A 17,579-nucleotide genomic window follows, 5' to 3' on the forward strand; every position below is an offset into this window, starting at 1 on the left:
CCAGAAAGGCCCGTGCAGGACCTGCAACATGCGGTCGTGCATTATCCTGCTGAAATGTAGGGTTTTGCCGGAATCGAATGAAGGGTAGAGCCACGGGTCGTAACACATCTGAAATGTAACGTCCACTATTCAAAGTACCGCCAATGCCAACAACAGGTGACCGAGACGTGTAACCAATGCACCCCATACAACCACGCCGAGTGATACGCCAGTATGACGATTACGAATACACTCTTCCAATGTGCATTCACCGCCATGTCGCCAAACACGGGTGCGACCATCATGATACTGTAAACAGAACCAGGATTCATCCGAAAAAATGACGTTTTGCCATTCGTGCGCCGAGGTTCGTCGTTGAGTACACCATTGCTGGCGCTCCTGTCTGTGATGCAGCGTCAAAAAAAAGTGGCTCTGAGCACTATGGGACTTAACTACTGTGGTCATCAGTCCCCTAGAACTTAGAGGCAGGATTCGAACTTGCGACCGTAGCAGTCGCGCGGTTCCGGACTGCGCGATGCAGCGTCAAGAGTAACCGTAGCCGTGGTCTCCGAGGTTACAGTCAATGCTGTTGCAAACGTCGTCGAACTTTTCGTGCGAATGGTTGTCGTCTTGCAAACGTCCCCATCTGTTGACTCAGGGATCGAGACGTGGCTGCGCGATCCGTTACAGCCATGCGGATAATATGCCTGTCATCTCGACTGCTAGTGATACGAGGCCATTGGGATCCAGCACGGCATTCCGTATTACTCTCCTGTATCCACCGAATCCATATTCTGCTAACAGTCAATTGATCCCGACCAACGCGAGCAGCAATGTCGCGATACGATAAACCGCAATTGCGATAGGCTACAATCCCAACTTCATCGGAAACGTGATGGTACGCATTTCTTCTCCTTACACGACGCATCACGACAACGTTTGACCAGGCAACGCCGGTCATCTGCTGTTTGTGTATGAGAAATCAACTGGAAACTTCCCTCATGTCAGCAAGTTGTAGGTGTCGCCACCGGCGCCAACCTGGTGTGAATGCTCTGAAAAGCTAATCTTTTGCATATCACAGCATCTTCTTCCTGTCGGTTAAATTTCGCGTCTGTAACACGTCATCTTCGTGGTGTAGCAATTTTAATGACCAGTAGTGTACGTCGAGGCATCACCTCTGGCACTATCGGTAAGTTACGAGACTACGGATAATGTGGCACACGGTATCTTTCATGTATCGACGCTAGTGCTTCCTTCTTATGTTGAGTGATACTGCTCACCAACTGTTTCTAAAGAAGTTGTATACCTACCACAGCAAGAATCTCGAACTTTGTTCCTCTCTAGTAGAGGAAGCAACTTCTAAAAAAGCTCTTTTCTTTATGGTATTACGATGTACCTTCGGCAGTAGTACTTGTTTTTGAAGACCTAAGTCATGGTAGAGACCGCCTACGACCCCCTACGATGATTTTTGTGGTCTCAACATAGAGGAGAAATCTTTATTTCTTAAATACGTAAGGCCATTTGGCGAAAATTATTCGTGGATGTTTTGTGAAAGTTGTAGGAACTTTAACGAGAAATAGCAACAAGAAATGGATTTGCTCTAGTATAGCCTGTGAAACGTCGATATTAATGACAACTGTTTCCCAAAATTTCGGATCGATATCGAGGTGAATGGAAGCAGCAATTCTGGACGTGTGGGGTGTCGCATTGTCCTGCTGGAATTGCCCAAGTCTGTCGGACTGCACAGTGGACATGAGTGGATGCAGGTGAACAGACAGGATGCTTATGTACGTGTCACTTGTCAGAGTCGTATCTAGACGAATCAGGGGTCCCATATCACTCCAGCTGCACACGCCCCACACCGTGATACAGCCTCCACCAGCTTTAACAGTCCCCTATTGACATGCAGGGTGTTTCCGGTCATCAACAGTTCAATGTCGTGGTTGGCGGGCCCAGGCGAGGAATAAAGCTTTGTGTCGTGCAGTCATCAAGGGTACACGAGTGGGCCTTCGGCTCCGAAAGGCCATAACGATGATGCTTCGCTGAATGGTTCGTACGCTGACAATTGTTGATGGCCCGGGATTCAAATCTGCAGCAGTTTGCACTTCTGTCACGCTGAACGATTCTCTTCAGTCGTCGTTGGTCCTTTTCTTGCAGGATCTTTTTCCGGCCGCAGCGATGTTGGAGATTTGATGATTTTTTAAATATATATAAATTATAGAGCGCAGCAATCAGTCGTCCTCTTTTTTTTTAGATTTTATTACGCAAATCCAGATTTCGGCTAGTAGGTAGCCTTTCTCAATACACTATTTTCTATTCTCAATGCATGTAAGTCACTGTCGTTCGGGCGTCAATTACATTTAGTCATAGAACTGTGACTGACGCCCGAACAACGGGGACTTACGTGCATTGAGAATAGAAAATAGTGCATTGAGACTGGCTAGCTACTAGCCGAAATCTGGATTTGCGCAATAAAATCTAAAATAAGGACGACTGATTCCTGTACTCTATAATTTATAAGTCACATAACAGTCGCTGAGTGCACCCACTTTCCGAAAGGAGGTTAACATGATTTGATGTTTTACCGGATTCGTGATATTACGGTACACTCGTGAAATGGTCGTTTGGGAAAATCCCCACTTCATCGCTACCTCGTAGATGCTGTACCCCATCGTTCTCTCGCCGACTATAACACCACGTTCAAACTCACTTAAATCTTGCCATTGCAGCAGCAGTATCCGATCTAACTGCGGGAGACACTTGCTGTCTTATATAGGCGTTGCCGACCACAGCGCCATATTCTGCGTGTTTACATCTCTCTATATTTGAATTCGCATTGCTATAACATTTCCTTTGAGGGTTCAGTGTATTATCCGCTTTTTGAAAATGATGACGAAAGTTGGTAAGCGCAGGATCCAAGGCAGTTTTGCTTTGTTAAAAAGTATGTCATTTTTGACGTATTCTAAACTTGAAAAATGAATACTGCGATCCTTTTCTTTAACGGTTTGATGATCTGTAGTTAATTCGATTTTTTCCTTAGTGAAATTGTGCTTCTTTATCATCAGTTACATATCTTTTTGTGATAGAAGCTTTGAGCATGAGCCACGCGAAAAGTTAATTGAAACGCCGCACGGGATTAGCCGAGCGGTCTGCAGCGCAGCAGTCATGGACTGTGCGGCTGGTCCCGGCGGAGGTTCGAGTATTCCCTCGGGTATAGGTGTGTGTGTTTGTCCTTAGGATAATTTAGGTTACGTAGTGTGTAAGCTTAGGGACTGGTGACCTTAGCAGTGAAGTCCCGTAAGATTTCACACACATTTGAACATTTTTTTGTTAATTGAATAATAATGCGTGTTAATAGTCATCTCCATTTTCACTGTGTCAGTAAATGAAATTTCTGTCATTACTGCTTGTTTGCAGTTTTTGGGACGTATGGTATACTGTACCCTTTTATACCTGTCTAGTTGAAGCCATATACATTATTGCGTTTTAACTTGAAGTTTCTTTCTTCATTGGCAAATCTTTCACTGATGTTACTTTTCATGGCAACTTTTTCACTGGTGTCTCACATTATGCTTTAATCAGTCATTTGGTACTTTCGGTTGCTACTGCTGAAAGAAACTGTTTCATGTTATCTACGTGTACAGTTTATCAAAGTTTGTTGGAATATGTGCTACGACAGTAAATTAACTTAACTGAAAGGCCTGTTCTGTACTATCCTGAGTTTCTCTTCATTTCTCAAATTCGTTACTTTCGAAGGAAGAATGTTTCTTTCATATCCCTTCAGATTTTTTCGTAACTCAGTTCTTGGTATTGCTTTTTGTTCTTTCTGTTGTGTCTGCTCGTCAAATACGGGGTGCCTAGGAAAACTACTTTCTCGGATCGACAGACAACAATTCAACCAAATCGCGTTAGTAAATTTTATTACAAAAGGAAATGATTACAATATTTAGCTTTGTGAGATACAGACGTGTCGCGATCAAAGGACGGCAGACAAACAAGTATGTACAATTCTTAATACAAGAGAAGTAATACAATTCCTAAGTCGCTTCTATACAAGTGCCCATTCTTCATGCCGCTGTGGAAGTCTCAGAACTCCTAGTCTTCAACTGGGCCGCGGCCAGAAGGCGTGGCGCATATGTCCTCTTCGTGTCGAGGGCGCTGCCGTCGGGTTGTCGTCCTAGAGAGGGGTCGGTTTGGCTGATGTTTTCTTCACAGCCCTCTGTGCTCTAACGTTCCCGACTGGTGTGCCGGCGCTTCACATTACGCCTCAACACTTTCTGTCTCTGTCATACTATCATTTATACTTTTCCTGTCAATTTACCTCACGCTCGAATTTTCTTTATCGTGTTTTACTGCAGACTTCGCATCTAGTACTGAATTTCATTAGCATTTAATATTTATTTTCCATACTCGACCATGTTGCACCATCATTCAATAACATGAGTGACTATTTTAGCATTTTGAATGTCTGGTTTCGTCCGATGGCCCATGTTCACGTCCGATTTCAGTCCCCTCTGTAATATCAATTCCTATTCGCTGAAAGATATATCTTTGCAACATAATTAAAATATATTTTATCATGAAGCCGAATATCAAAATTTTTGAACTTCTTTCTAATATGTATTTGTTTTTATTAACTACACTACTGGCCGTTAAAATTGCTACACCACAAAGATGATGTGCTACAGACGCGAAATTTAACGGAAAGGAAGAAGATACTGTGATATGCAAATGATTAGCTTTTCAGAGCATTCATACAAGGTTGGCGGCGGTGGCGATACCTACATCGTGCTGACATGAGGGAAGTTTCCAACCGATTTCTCATATATAAACAGCAGTTGACGGGCGTTGTTTGGTGAAACGATGTTGTGATGCCTCGTGTAAGGAGGAGAAATGCGTACCATCACGTTTCCGACTTTGATAAATGTCGGGTTGTAGCCTATCGCGATTGCAGTTTATCGTATCGCGACATTGCTGCTCGCGTTGGTCCAGATCCAATGACTGTTTGCAGAATATGGAATCGGTGGGTTTAGGAGGGTAATACGGAACGCCGTGCTGGATCCCAACGGCCTCGTATCAGTATCAGTCGAGATGACAGGCATCTTATCCTCATGGCTGTAACGGATCGTGCAGCTACGTCTCGATCCCTGAGTCAACAGATGGGGTCGTTTGCACGAACAGTTCGACAACGTTTGCAACAGCATGGACTATCAGCTCGGAGACTATGGCTGTGGTTACCCTTGAAGCTGCATCACAAACAGGAGCGCCTGCGATGGTGTACTCAATGACGAACCTGGGTGCACGAATAGCAAAGCGTCATTTTTTCGGATTAATCCCGGTTCAGTTTACAGCATCATGATGGTCGCATTCGTGTTTGGCGACATAACGGTGAACGCACATTGGAAGCGTGTATTCGTCATCGCCATACTGGCGTGATGATATGGGGTGCCATTGGTTACACGTCTCGGTCACCTCTTGTTCACATTGACGGCACTTGAACAGTGGACGTTACATTCAGATGTGTTACGATCTGTGGCTCTACCCATCATTAGATCCCTACGAAAGCCTACATTTCAGCAGGATAATGCACGAATGCATGTTGCAGGTCCTGTAAGGGCCTTTCTGGATACGGAAAATGTTCGACTGCCGCCCTGGCCAGCACATTCTCCAGATCTCTCACCAATCGAAAACTTCTGGTCAGTGGCGGCCGAACAACTGGCTCGTCACAATTCGCCAGTCACTACCCTTGATGAACTGTGATATCGTGTTGAAGCTGCATGGGCAGCTGTACCTGTACACGCCATCCAAGCTCTGTGTGAATCAATGCCCAGGCGTATCAAGGCCGTTGTTACGGCAAGAGGTGGTTGTTCTGGGTACTGATTTCTCAGATCTATGCGCCCAAATTGCGTGAAAATGTAATCACATGTCCGATCTAGTATAATATATTTGTCCAATGAATACCCACTTATCATCTGCATTTCTTCTTGGTGTGGCAATATTAATGGCCAGTAGTGTACTTTCAAAGAATGTGGTTCCTATGAAACAGTCCGCAGAGATATGGCAATTGAATGGAAAGAGTCCGTTGTTTCTTTGGATCGCGCGGTAGATCCTATCGAAATACGCGTCTTTCGCTCAAGCACTGTAACTTTTTATAGTTATGCCTCTGTCAGATATGAAGTACCTATTGTTGTAATTCTCACGTTAAGCTCTTCTTCACTGCTATGTGAGTAAATTCTTTTCCACATTTGATTTTCCAGTCGTTAGCGTAATTCTTCGGGGATGGTGCCTAGGGCTTCCATTTTCATAACCACTAATGTTTCAATGGCTTGTAGCTGGTTTCAATCTTCCTTACGTCGTGTATGTAAAAGCTATCTGTCGTGTGAAAGCATGAGACCCGTTCAAGAGGAAATGAGGGAACTGTATTGTAATCCTGGCAGATGTTCCTGTGCATCATCAAAGATGATAAAATGGAGAATCTTTGAAGGATTCAGTACGATTAAGTTACATTGCGTTCATCTGGTAATTTTGTTGTTAAATAGAAGCCTTTATCAACGAACTGTGGGCAACGGCCTTGCCGCAGTGGATACACCGGTTCCCGTGAGATCACAGAAGTTAAGCGCTGTCGGCCGTGGTCGGCACTTGGATGGGTGACCATCCAGGCCGCCATGCGCTGTTGCCATTTTTCAGGGTGCACTCGGCCTCGTGATGCCAATTGAGGAGCTACTCAACCGATTAGTAGCGGCTTCGGTCAAGGATACCATCATAACGGCAGGGAGAGCGGTGTGCTGACCCCACACCCCTCCTATCTGCATCCACCACTGAGGGTGACACAGCGGTCGGATGGTCCCGGTTGGCCACTCGTGGGGTGAAGACGGAGTGCTTTTATCAAGGCACTCTCTTTTACTGGAAGTCGATTGTTCGGTCTGTAATACAATGGGATAGTTCTGGGAATTATTCGTTAGACATTTATGCTCCTTACTGGTTAATCTGAGCTGATAGGCTGAGTTATACTTTCATAGTTGGAATTTACACCGATTAACCAAAACATTATGACCACCTGTTAAATAGCGTGTTGATCCACTTTTGAAACACAGCGCAGCAGCGATTCTGCTTGGCATGGATTCTGCAAGCCCTTGCTATGTTTCCAGATGTATGGGGCGCCAGATGTCTGCTCACAGGTCTCTCAATTTCCGCAGATTACGGGACGGTGGTTTGTGGGCACACAGCTAGCGCTCGGTATGTGTTCCAATGGGTACAGATAAGGGGTATTAGCCTGCTAAGACATCAATGTGAGTTGGTTATCATGTTCCTCAAACCACTGCAGCACGATTGAGGACGTGTGTCACGGAGAATTTCCTGCTGGAAGATGCCATCAGCGTAGGGGGAGACTTCAAGAATGAAGCGATGCAGGTGGTCCGCAATAATGTTCACGTAGTTCATTGCTGTCACTACTTAATTTGGGATATAAAATACTCTCTAATATACTATTCGACAGAACACTCCCGATCATACAGAGGGAGACGGGGCCGTACCAATGCGGATTCCTTCCTGGGAAGTCAACAATACATCAAATATTCACCTTAAGACAAATTCTGGAAAACACAAACGAATACGGAGTTGGCACGTATCACCTCTTTATAGATTTCAAAGCAGCTTATGATAGCATAAATAGTGAGCAGTTATATCAAACTCTAGATGAACTGGGAATCTCTAGAAAGTTGATAAGGCTGGTGAGAATGACAATGAGCGAAACACAAAGTAGTGTAAGAATAGGAGGAATGATGTCCAATAGAATGAGTATTAAAAATGGAGTGCGAGAAGGGGACGCATTGGCATGCCTTCTCTTTAATGCCGACCTGGAGAAGGTGATGAGAAACGCAAACCTTTTGAATAGGGGAACGATCTTCTATAAATCGGTGCAGATACTGGCCTACGCAGATGACATAGATATAAAAGGAAGAACCCAAAAAGCAATGGGAGACATTTACAGCTCTTGAACAGGCCAGTAGGAACATGGGGTTAATTATTAATGAACGAAAAACAAAATATATGGTAGCGGGAAAAGCACATAGAGAAAATATGCCGAATGCAATAACAATGGGCAATTATACATTTGAGAGAGTTGAACATTTCAAGTATCTGGGCTCGGCAGTTACACATCTAAATGCTACCTCCTATGAAATTAAGCAGAGATTAATACTAGCCAACAGAGCCTATTTTGCCCTAACAAGACTTCTACCCTCAAGGCCCCTGACTCGTAGCACTAATTAACTATCTATAAATCACGTATACGACCAGTGCTTACATATGCCTCTGAAGCCTGGACATTAACGACTAAAGATATTGAAACACTGGATGCATTTGAAAGAAAGGTACTTAGATGAATTATCGGGCCAATCTGTGAAAGTGGAAGATGGAGGAGGAGATACAACCATGAGTTGTATATCATATACAAAGACCAACCCATCAGAAGGATAGTGAAATCATCCAGACTGAGGTGGGCGAGACATGTGGCTCACATGAATGATACAGAAGTACCAAAAAGAATATTACAAGGAAAGCCAGGAGATCAGAGAGGACATGGTCGACCAAGAGCCAGATGGGAAGATGGAGTAATCGAAGATCTTAGGAAGATGGAGAGTATTGGCAACGGACTAAGAGAAATGGAAGGAAATTGTAGAAGAGGCCAAGCCTCATCATGAGCTGTAGAGCCAAGAAAGAAGAAGAAGAAGTTCACTGGTGTCATGGTATCTTCGAGTACTACCATATGTCTCATAGAATCCCAGCTCTATGTCTCCATGGCATAATTCTGCTCTCACCAGCCTGCAACTGTGGCGCGGTGCACGTTTCAAGCAGCCATTCGCCTGGATGACGGCGTGTAAGGACCCAGCCATCGACCAGGTGTATCAAGAAATGCGATTCATTCGACATGCGAAACATAGTATCTGTTGATCCATGGTGAAAATCGAGTGATGGTGCCCCAATGCAATCGTAACTGATGATGTAGTTGGCTCAACACAGGAATTCGTAGGAGCCGTGTGATGTGGAGCTCCATGTTCAACACTTGCCATTGAACGATGTGCTCTGAAACACTTGTGCTTGCACCAGCATTGTACTATGACGTCACATCTGACCCAGATCACTGCCTATCCTGGATTACACAGTGGGGGTCCTCCGACCTCTACGTTTTGTACTGAGACGTGGACGTCCAGTACCATACGGCCTATGCGCTATTGCACCATCCTTCAATCACTTTCCAAAGGTGCTCACTACGGTAGCACGCAAACAGCCAACCAGCCTCGCTGTTTCAGAGACTCTCGTTTCCTTCCGCAGCGCCACAACAATGTGCCCTTTGTCAAAACCGCTTATAGCAGTGGATTTCCGTATTTGTGCCCCGTATCGTCGATATTCGTGTCCTCCGCTTACATTCTTTCCTTACTGCGTCACGTGCCCGCAGCGCCATCAGGAGCCATTCAGCCTTGCAGTGGGCAGTCGGCAGAATGTTTTGGCTCATTAGTGTACATCCTGTCATTTTTGCAATAGACTAACTTGCATTATGGAAAATACGAGGCTGATGTTTTACTAATGTGCTCCTGGTCTCAAATTTAGCTTCTTCCATTTAATTTTAGTCTTTTAAATAGGCTTAAATACCTTACCAAAATAAGTTATGTGGATTTGCTGGCGGAAATTATACCATATTTCGTGTTGCGGTATAATAAAGCGGTAAAATTCTGACATTGAACCTACTCAACACGCTACTTATTTTTACATGGATGAAATACGGAAATAGGATGTTACTAGTAAACGAACTGTTCTGTTCTTCTCACGTGATATTTACAGTATTTTTTCACTTTCTTTTGTCATACATTGATGGTTCCTAGAGTTTCTGTCACAATTTTGCGGTTAAAGTACTACGATCTTCCATAAGCATATGCTAGTTGTAATGCTCTTTTTATATTTCATTTCAGTTAAAAAAAAATGGTTTAAATGGTTCTGAGCACTATGGGACTTAACATCTGTGGTCATCAGTCCCCTAGAACTTAGAACTACTTACACCTAACTAACCTAAGGACATCACACACATCCATGCCCGAGGCAGGATTCGAACCTGCGACCGTAGCAATCGCGTGGTTCCGGACTGCGCGACTAGAACCGCTAGACCACCGCGGCCGGCTTCAGTTAACAATTGCGGTATATATAGGGAGGCAGACTGGTACATTATTATGTGGCCGTCTGTTTTCAGACCAAACATAGCCATGCTGCATGCTTTTTTCATAATCCCACTCACCACTCGCCTTTTGCAAGAGATTTTTACTTTGATACTGCAGTGTTTTTATCCCATTTGGAATTAGAGCGACCTTCCTTCACCGGAAAATACTTTCAGTTAACTGTGGGTATAAAAAAAAAGGCACTCCGGAAATGGCTGATGAATTACTATTTATCGCCTGCCTTCAACGAAGTGAGTGGTGAACCTCTTTTATTTTGAATAAGATGCGCAATTGTCATTGATACTATACGCGTTCCTTCTCCAAAGTACACCGCATTGTTTTAGCACTGTCCTTGCGGGTAGAGACGTTTGCGTGTTAATGACAAACTGAGGGCTATGCTGGCGGTAGCTTAGCTACTGGCAGGGTCTCCCAAGCCTGAAGGTCTCAACGGATGAACCAGACAAAGTGTGTCCCACAACGCCCCATCTTTTTCCACATCCCTTTCCACAGTCCTTTTCCCCAACATCCTAGGACCCAATGGCGAAGTGGATGGAAGAAGAACTTCTCACACGAAATGGCTGTAAACGCGCTGCTCTACTCTCCTTGAGTTCGCGGCACTTCGTTGCAGTTCTGGTGTCTGAAATCACAGCTCATATCCCTGTGCCCTGATGAATTGTTCCAGAATCATAGCGAGTGAGTTACTTCCTTGTAAGTTGAGATCTACCTTAAACAAAGCCACGCGTTTGGCAATTTCTCCTGCCATCTTCCTTAAAGTCCAGTGGCGATGGGATGAAGACGGTGGTAGCAGGCTTGATTGAAGCTAGAAGCTATTGATATAGACCAGCACACTAGCGGCAAGGGTGTGAAGGTCGCCTTCCGGAGAACTCATGTGACTACTCAGGTATCTGGTCATGCACCTGTGAATGGGCAGGGCTATTTGGGATAACCGCTGCCCACCCTGAATGGGGAAGGCACTAGAAAAGGTGGTCTAACCATCGGTAGCGGCACTTTTACCTAGCTGGGAATCTGCATCCTGAAGGTCACTCATAAATTGTGGACGAAAATCAAGATAGAACAATATGACTATGACTATTGCAACATGGAATGTCAGGACTCTTCTGGACGTAAATGGTAACTGACCAGAAAGAACAATAACTCTTATCAACCACGAGCTAGCTAGATTAGATGTACACGTTGCGGCTTCAAATGCACCAGACCCTCAGGCGAAGAACACGTGAGTGAAGTTAGGTCAGGGTACGCCATCTTTCCGAAAGGAAAGGATGCATGAAAACCACGCACCCGTGGGGTAGGATTTGCATTAAAAACAAAAATAGTGGAACAACGTCGCTTAATCCCTATTTGTGTCAATAAAAGAATTGTGACTCTTCCAATTCCTGTTTCTGGTGATAGCTTCCTCATCCTCGTCTCTGCCTACATCCCCACTTTAGGCAAAGAGGAGGATACAAAGAATCAGTTCAACCGTCAACCGAGCAATGTTCTCGTCAAAATACACTACTGGTCATTAAAATTGCTACACCACCAAGATGATGTGCTACAGACGCGAAATTTAACCGACAGGACGAAGATGCTGTGATATGCAAATGATTAGCTTTTCAGAGCGTTCACACAAGGTTGGCGCCGGTGGCGACACCTGCAACTTGCTGACATGAGGAAAGTTTCCAACCGATTTCTCATACACAAACAGCAGTTGACTGGCGTTGCCTGGTAAAACGTTGTTGTGATGTCTCGTGTAAGGAGGAGAAATGCGTACCATCACGTTTCCGACTTTGATAAAGGTCGGATTGTAGCCTATCGCGATTGCGGTTGATCGTATCGCAACATTGCTGCTCGCGTTGGTCGAGATCCAATGACTGTTAGCAGAAAATGGAATCGGTCGGTTCAGGAGGGTAATACGAAACCCCGTGTTGGATCCCAATGGCCTCGTGTCACTGGCAGTCGAGATGACAGGCATCTTATCCGCATGGCTGTAACGGCTCGTGTAGCCACGTCTCGATCCCTGAGTCAACAGATGGGGACGTTTGCAAGACAAAAACCATCTGCACGAACAGTTCGACGACGTTTGCAGCAGCATGGACTATCAGCTCGGAGACCATGGCTGCGGTTACCCTTGACTCTGCATCAGGATCAGGAGCGCCTGCGATGCAGCACGAAACGACGAACCTGGGTGCACGAATGGCAAAACGACATTTTTTTCGGATGAATACAGGTTCTGTTTACAGCATCATGATGATCGCATCTGTTATTGACGACATCGTGGTGAACGCACATTGGAAGGGTGTATTCGTCATCGCCATACTGGCGTTTCACCTGGCGTGATAGTATGGGGTGCCATTGGTTACACGTCTCGGCCACCTCTTGTTCGCATTGACGGTACTTTGAACAGTGGACGTTACATTTCAGATGTGTTGCGACCCGTGGCTCTACCCTTCATTCGATCCCTGCGAAGCCCTACATTTCAGCAGGATAATGCACGATCGCATGTTGCAGGTCCTGTACGGGTCTTTCTGGATACAGAAAATGTTCGACTGCTGCTCTTGCTGACACGTTCTCCAGATCTCTCACCAATTGAAAACGTCTGGTCAATGGTGGCCGAACAACTGGCTTGACACAATACGCCAGTCACTACTCTTGATGAAGTGTGGTATCGTGTTGAAGCTGCATGGGCATCTGTACCTGTACACGCCATCCAAGCTCTGTTTTACTCAATGCTCAGGCGTATCAAGGTCGTTATTACGGCCAGAGGTGGTTGTTCTGGGTACTGATTTCTCAGGATCTATGCACCCAAATTGCGTGAAAATATAATCACATGTCAGTTCTGGTATAATATATTCGTTCTATGAATACCGTTTGTCATCTGCATTTCTTCTTGGTGTAGCAATTTTAATGGCCAATAGTGTATATACCTTCGGACGCATGGAATGGTCCACTTTAGTTTAGTTATGTCATGTTCCGTAGATCATTTTTACGGTTATTTTATCGATATGATGTGGAACAAGTCAGATTACAAGATATATATACACACACGAATACTGCTTTTTTTACCAGTTCTGAAACAGAAACTCGTCCATGGAATGGAAGGAGTTGTCGAAAAGAAATGATTTTTAGCTAGATTTAAAGCTTGATCTGCTACCTGCCAGAAACTTTATGTTGTTGGGCAAATGATGAAAGATTTTTATTGCTGAATAACGTACTCCTTTTTAAGCACCTGACAGCTTCAAGCACGATCAAGAAGGCTGCAGAGGAGGTCACTGGTTTTGATGCGAAGTAGACAAATGACTGGTTTAGTGACAACAATGAAGTGACTAAGGACCTCATAAGTAATGAGCGGGATGCATTTCTATGTCTTGCTCAAAATCTATCCCCCCTGGAAAAGAAAATACACTTCCAAGAGCGGGGCAGGGTAGTCACGGGGTCTGAACCGCCTTGCACGGTCCATGCGGCTCCCCACGTTGGAGCTTCGAGTCTTCGCTCGGGATTGGGTGTGTGTGCTGTCCAAAGCGTAAGTTAGTTTAAGTTAGATTAAGTAGTGTGTATGCTTAGGGACTGATGACCTCAGCAGTTTGGTCCCATAAGACGTCACAAAATTTTTCCAAATTTCCAACACTTCCAAGACCTCAAGCAGAAATATCAAAGTGAAATAAGAGCAATCAAGAACAACTAATGACAACAAAAAGCCAAGAAACTTCAGTCTGTCAGATGCCAGGGACTTGCCAGGGTTTTATGCTGGAAAAAAAAAAAAAAATATGGACCTGTTCGTTCCTCATCAGGAACTCTGAAAGCCGCCGACAGCATGACCATCCTTACTGACCGTAACAGGACATCTTAAACGGCTGGAAAGAGCATTTCAGCTCATTTTTGCATCGTAGTTCTACTGCTGCTGCCGACTTTCTCGAGCATGTCCCACAACATCCAACACAATTTTGTATGGCAGTCCCAATGACAATTCTTGAATTCGACAAGGCTCTAGATAGCATGAAACCGAGAAAGACACCTAGACCTGACAGCATCCCCCTGAAGACCTTCAAAATGGTGGCTTGCCTCTATAAACCAGTCTCTTCTCCCTGTTTATTCTAATGTGAGGAACCCGTAATGTACCAGCTGACACGTAAAACTCCACAATTGTCACTGTCTTTAAAAAAGGCGACCGAAGCATACGTGGCAATAACCCTGATATATCCTTGCTCTCCGTGACTGGTAAAATTTTTGTAAGGATTTTGTTGAATCGCCTCCAGACTTTCAGAGACAGTACTTTCTCAATCTCAGTACGGATTTCGTCCCTCCATAAGATCAACAGATGAGATTTTCCGTCCGCAGCAGCTGCAGGAGAAGTGCTGGCCACAACATAAGTCTTTACTACTTGTGTTCTATTACCTAGAAAAGGCCCAGAGAAGCTTTACGGAGGGTCTTAAAACGCTTTGGCTGCCACGAACACTTTGTTCGAATGATTCAAGCTTTTCATGATGATATGTCTGAGCTATGCTTTACGAGACATCAGTTGTAAACAACGTAGAAGGAGAACTTAAATACAGATATGACGGAGGGCTATTTACTCAGTCCAGACTGCACTCGGAAAGGTTCACAAGTCACACTCAGGTAACTCAACTACACTGACGACAATGTTTCTCTAGCTCACACACCCAAAGAGCTGCAACTGTCTGTAAATTGTCTCGGTAATGCATATAAACGGTTTGGCCTGGCCACCAGCCTGCTCCTGGAACGGCCTTTCCGGATTTCAGTATCTCTATTTCCATCAATATCTTTTTGGAACAAGTAGAGCACTTTCTCTGACTAGGAAATATATTATCAAGTAATTGCTCATCGGAAAAGGACGTGAAGAACCAGCTGCATACCGTACATGTTGCTTTCGGACGTCTTCTACATCGGGTCTTCCTGAATAAAGATCTTGCACTATGAACGAAACTGATGGCGTATTGAACAGTTGTTCTTTCTGCCCTGCTCTATGGTTGCGAAACCTGGACACTATATCACCGTGATCTTAAGAAACTAGAACACAATAATCAACAGAAGGTTAGATACATCACGAACATCAAATGAGGTTACTTCGTATCAGACACTACAGTTCCTGAGGGGGCAAATATGTGTAGCTTAGAAGCTACCGTTAATCGTCACCGACTCAGGTAGTTTGGGCATGTCCAGGGATGAGAAACAACAGACTTACCCGACAAATTTTGTATAGCGAAGTGAGCACAGATAAAAGGCCCCATGGTGCTCGTTGTAAGGACCAATTCAAGAATAACTTAAGGAGTTTGACCATTGACCATAGTAATTCGTGGGCCGTAGCAGATGATGGTAAATATTGGCGCACAACTACTTCAGCTGCGGTCTTACATTTAGAACAGGAACGCCGGAGGCGGGAAAATGAAAAACGTTAGAGGTGCAAACTTCACCAGGCCGAGCCACGCCCTCCACGATCTATTATGTATCATACACACTGAAGAGCCAAAGAAACTGGTATACCTGTCTAATATCGTGTAGAGCCCCCGCGAGCAAGAAGAAGTGCCGCAACAGGATGTGGCATGGACTCGACTAAAGTCTGAAGTAGTGCTGCAGGGAACTGACACCATGAATCCTGCTGGGCTGCCCCTAAGTCCGTAAGATTATGAGGGTGTGGAGATCTCTTCTGAACAGCACGTTGCAAGGGATCCCGGATATGCTCAATAATGCTCATGTCTGGGAAGATTGACGGCCAGCGGAAGTTTTCCTGGAACCACTCTGTAGCAATTTAGGATGTGTAAGGTGTCGCATTGGCCTACTGCACTTGCCCATGTCCGTCTGCATGCACAATAGACCATAATCGATGCAGGTCATCAGACATGGTGCTTACGTACGCGTCATCTGCCAGAGTCGTACCTAGACGTATCAGGAGTTCTATATCACTCCAACTGCACACGCCCCACACCATTACAGAGCATCCACCAGCTTGAACAGTCTCCTGCTGACATGCAGGGCCAATGGGTTCATGAGGTTGTCTTCGCACCCGTACACGTCCATATGCTCGATACGATTTGAAATGAGACTCGTCCGGGCAACATGTTTCCAGTCGTAAACAGTCTAATGTCGATGTTGACGGGCCCAGGCGAGGCGTAAAGCTTTGTGTCGTGGAGTCATCGAGGGTACACGAGTGAGCGATCGGCTCCGAAATCCCATATCCATAATATTTCGTTGAATGATTCGCACGGTGACACTTGTTGATGGCCCAGCATTGAAATCTGCATCAATTTGCGGAAGGGTTGCGCTTTTGTCCCGTTGAACGATTCTCATCAGTCCTCGTTGATCCCATTCTTGCAGGATCTCTTTCCGACCGCAGTGATGTCGGAGATTTGATGTTTTACCGGATTCGTGATATTCACGGTACACTTGTGAAACAGTCGTATGGGAAAATCCCCACTTCATCCCTACCTCTGAGATGCTGTGTCTCATCGCTCGTGCGCTGACTATAACACCACGTTCAGACTCACTTAAATCTTGATAACCTGTAATTGCAGCAGCAGTAACCGTTCTAACAACTGCGGGAGACTCTTGCTGTCTTATATAGGTGTTGCCGACTACAGCGCCGTATTCTGCCTGTTTACACATCGCTGTATTTGAATACCCATACCTACACCAGTTTCTTTGGCGCTTCAGCCTATGTGGCCACATGTTTCATGCCTGGACTGGTCTACTAAGTCAAAAAAATGGTTCAAATGGCTCTGAGCACTATGGGGCTTAACATCTGAGGTCATCAGTCTCCTAGAACTCAGAACTACTTAAACCTAACTAACCTAAGGACATCACACACATCCATGCCCGAGGCGGGATTCGAACCTGCGACCATAGTGGTCGCGTGGTTCCAAACTGTAGCGCCTAGAACCGCTCGGCCACCCTGGCCGGCTACTAAGTCACCATAGACATCTGAAATTTGACGCAATCAACGAAATGCAGGTGAAAAATGAAAACACGGGTAAGAATATCAGCCGACGACTACGATACGTGTTCATTTTATTTTTTCTGCTATTGCACATCTTCACGTCGAGTGTTAGAGTAGTAGCAGAAATAATGATCTGGTTACATAACTTGCATACCGCACCACACGTAGGACGAAGAATCAAATGCTACTTTGTTCACAGTCCCAAAATCGGTATGAAATATTACCTAATAGGATTATCGACAGCATATTGGCTGAATGTGCGATTGTTTGTACAACTTCTACTTACTGTCCCCCCCCCCTTCCCCCCGTATGATAAATGTTTATTACAGATGATTATTATCCTATTCTCTGCCTAAAGGTTCTCTGACTTCAAAATAATTAACACAAATAACATATGGAAAATATATAATGAAATAAATTAGATTAATCAACACACTTACATT

The 17,579-nt window shown here is 44.8% G+C and overlaps 1 pseudogene; it reads left to right on the forward strand.

The window, feature by feature from the left end:
• The first annotated feature begins 6,540 nt into the window (after positions 1 to 6,540).
• Positions 6,541 to 6,658, forward strand: LOC126472366 (5S ribosomal RNA; annotated as a pseudogene).
• Positions 6,659 to 17,579: the final 10,921 nt, after the last annotated feature.

Source organism: Schistocerca serialis, chromosome 3 (genome assembly GCF_023864345.2).
Source record: "Schistocerca serialis cubense isolate TAMUIC-IGC-003099 chromosome 3, iqSchSeri2.2, whole genome shotgun sequence".
Taxonomy (NCBI): domain Eukaryota; kingdom Metazoa; phylum Arthropoda; class Insecta; order Orthoptera; family Acrididae; genus Schistocerca; species Schistocerca serialis.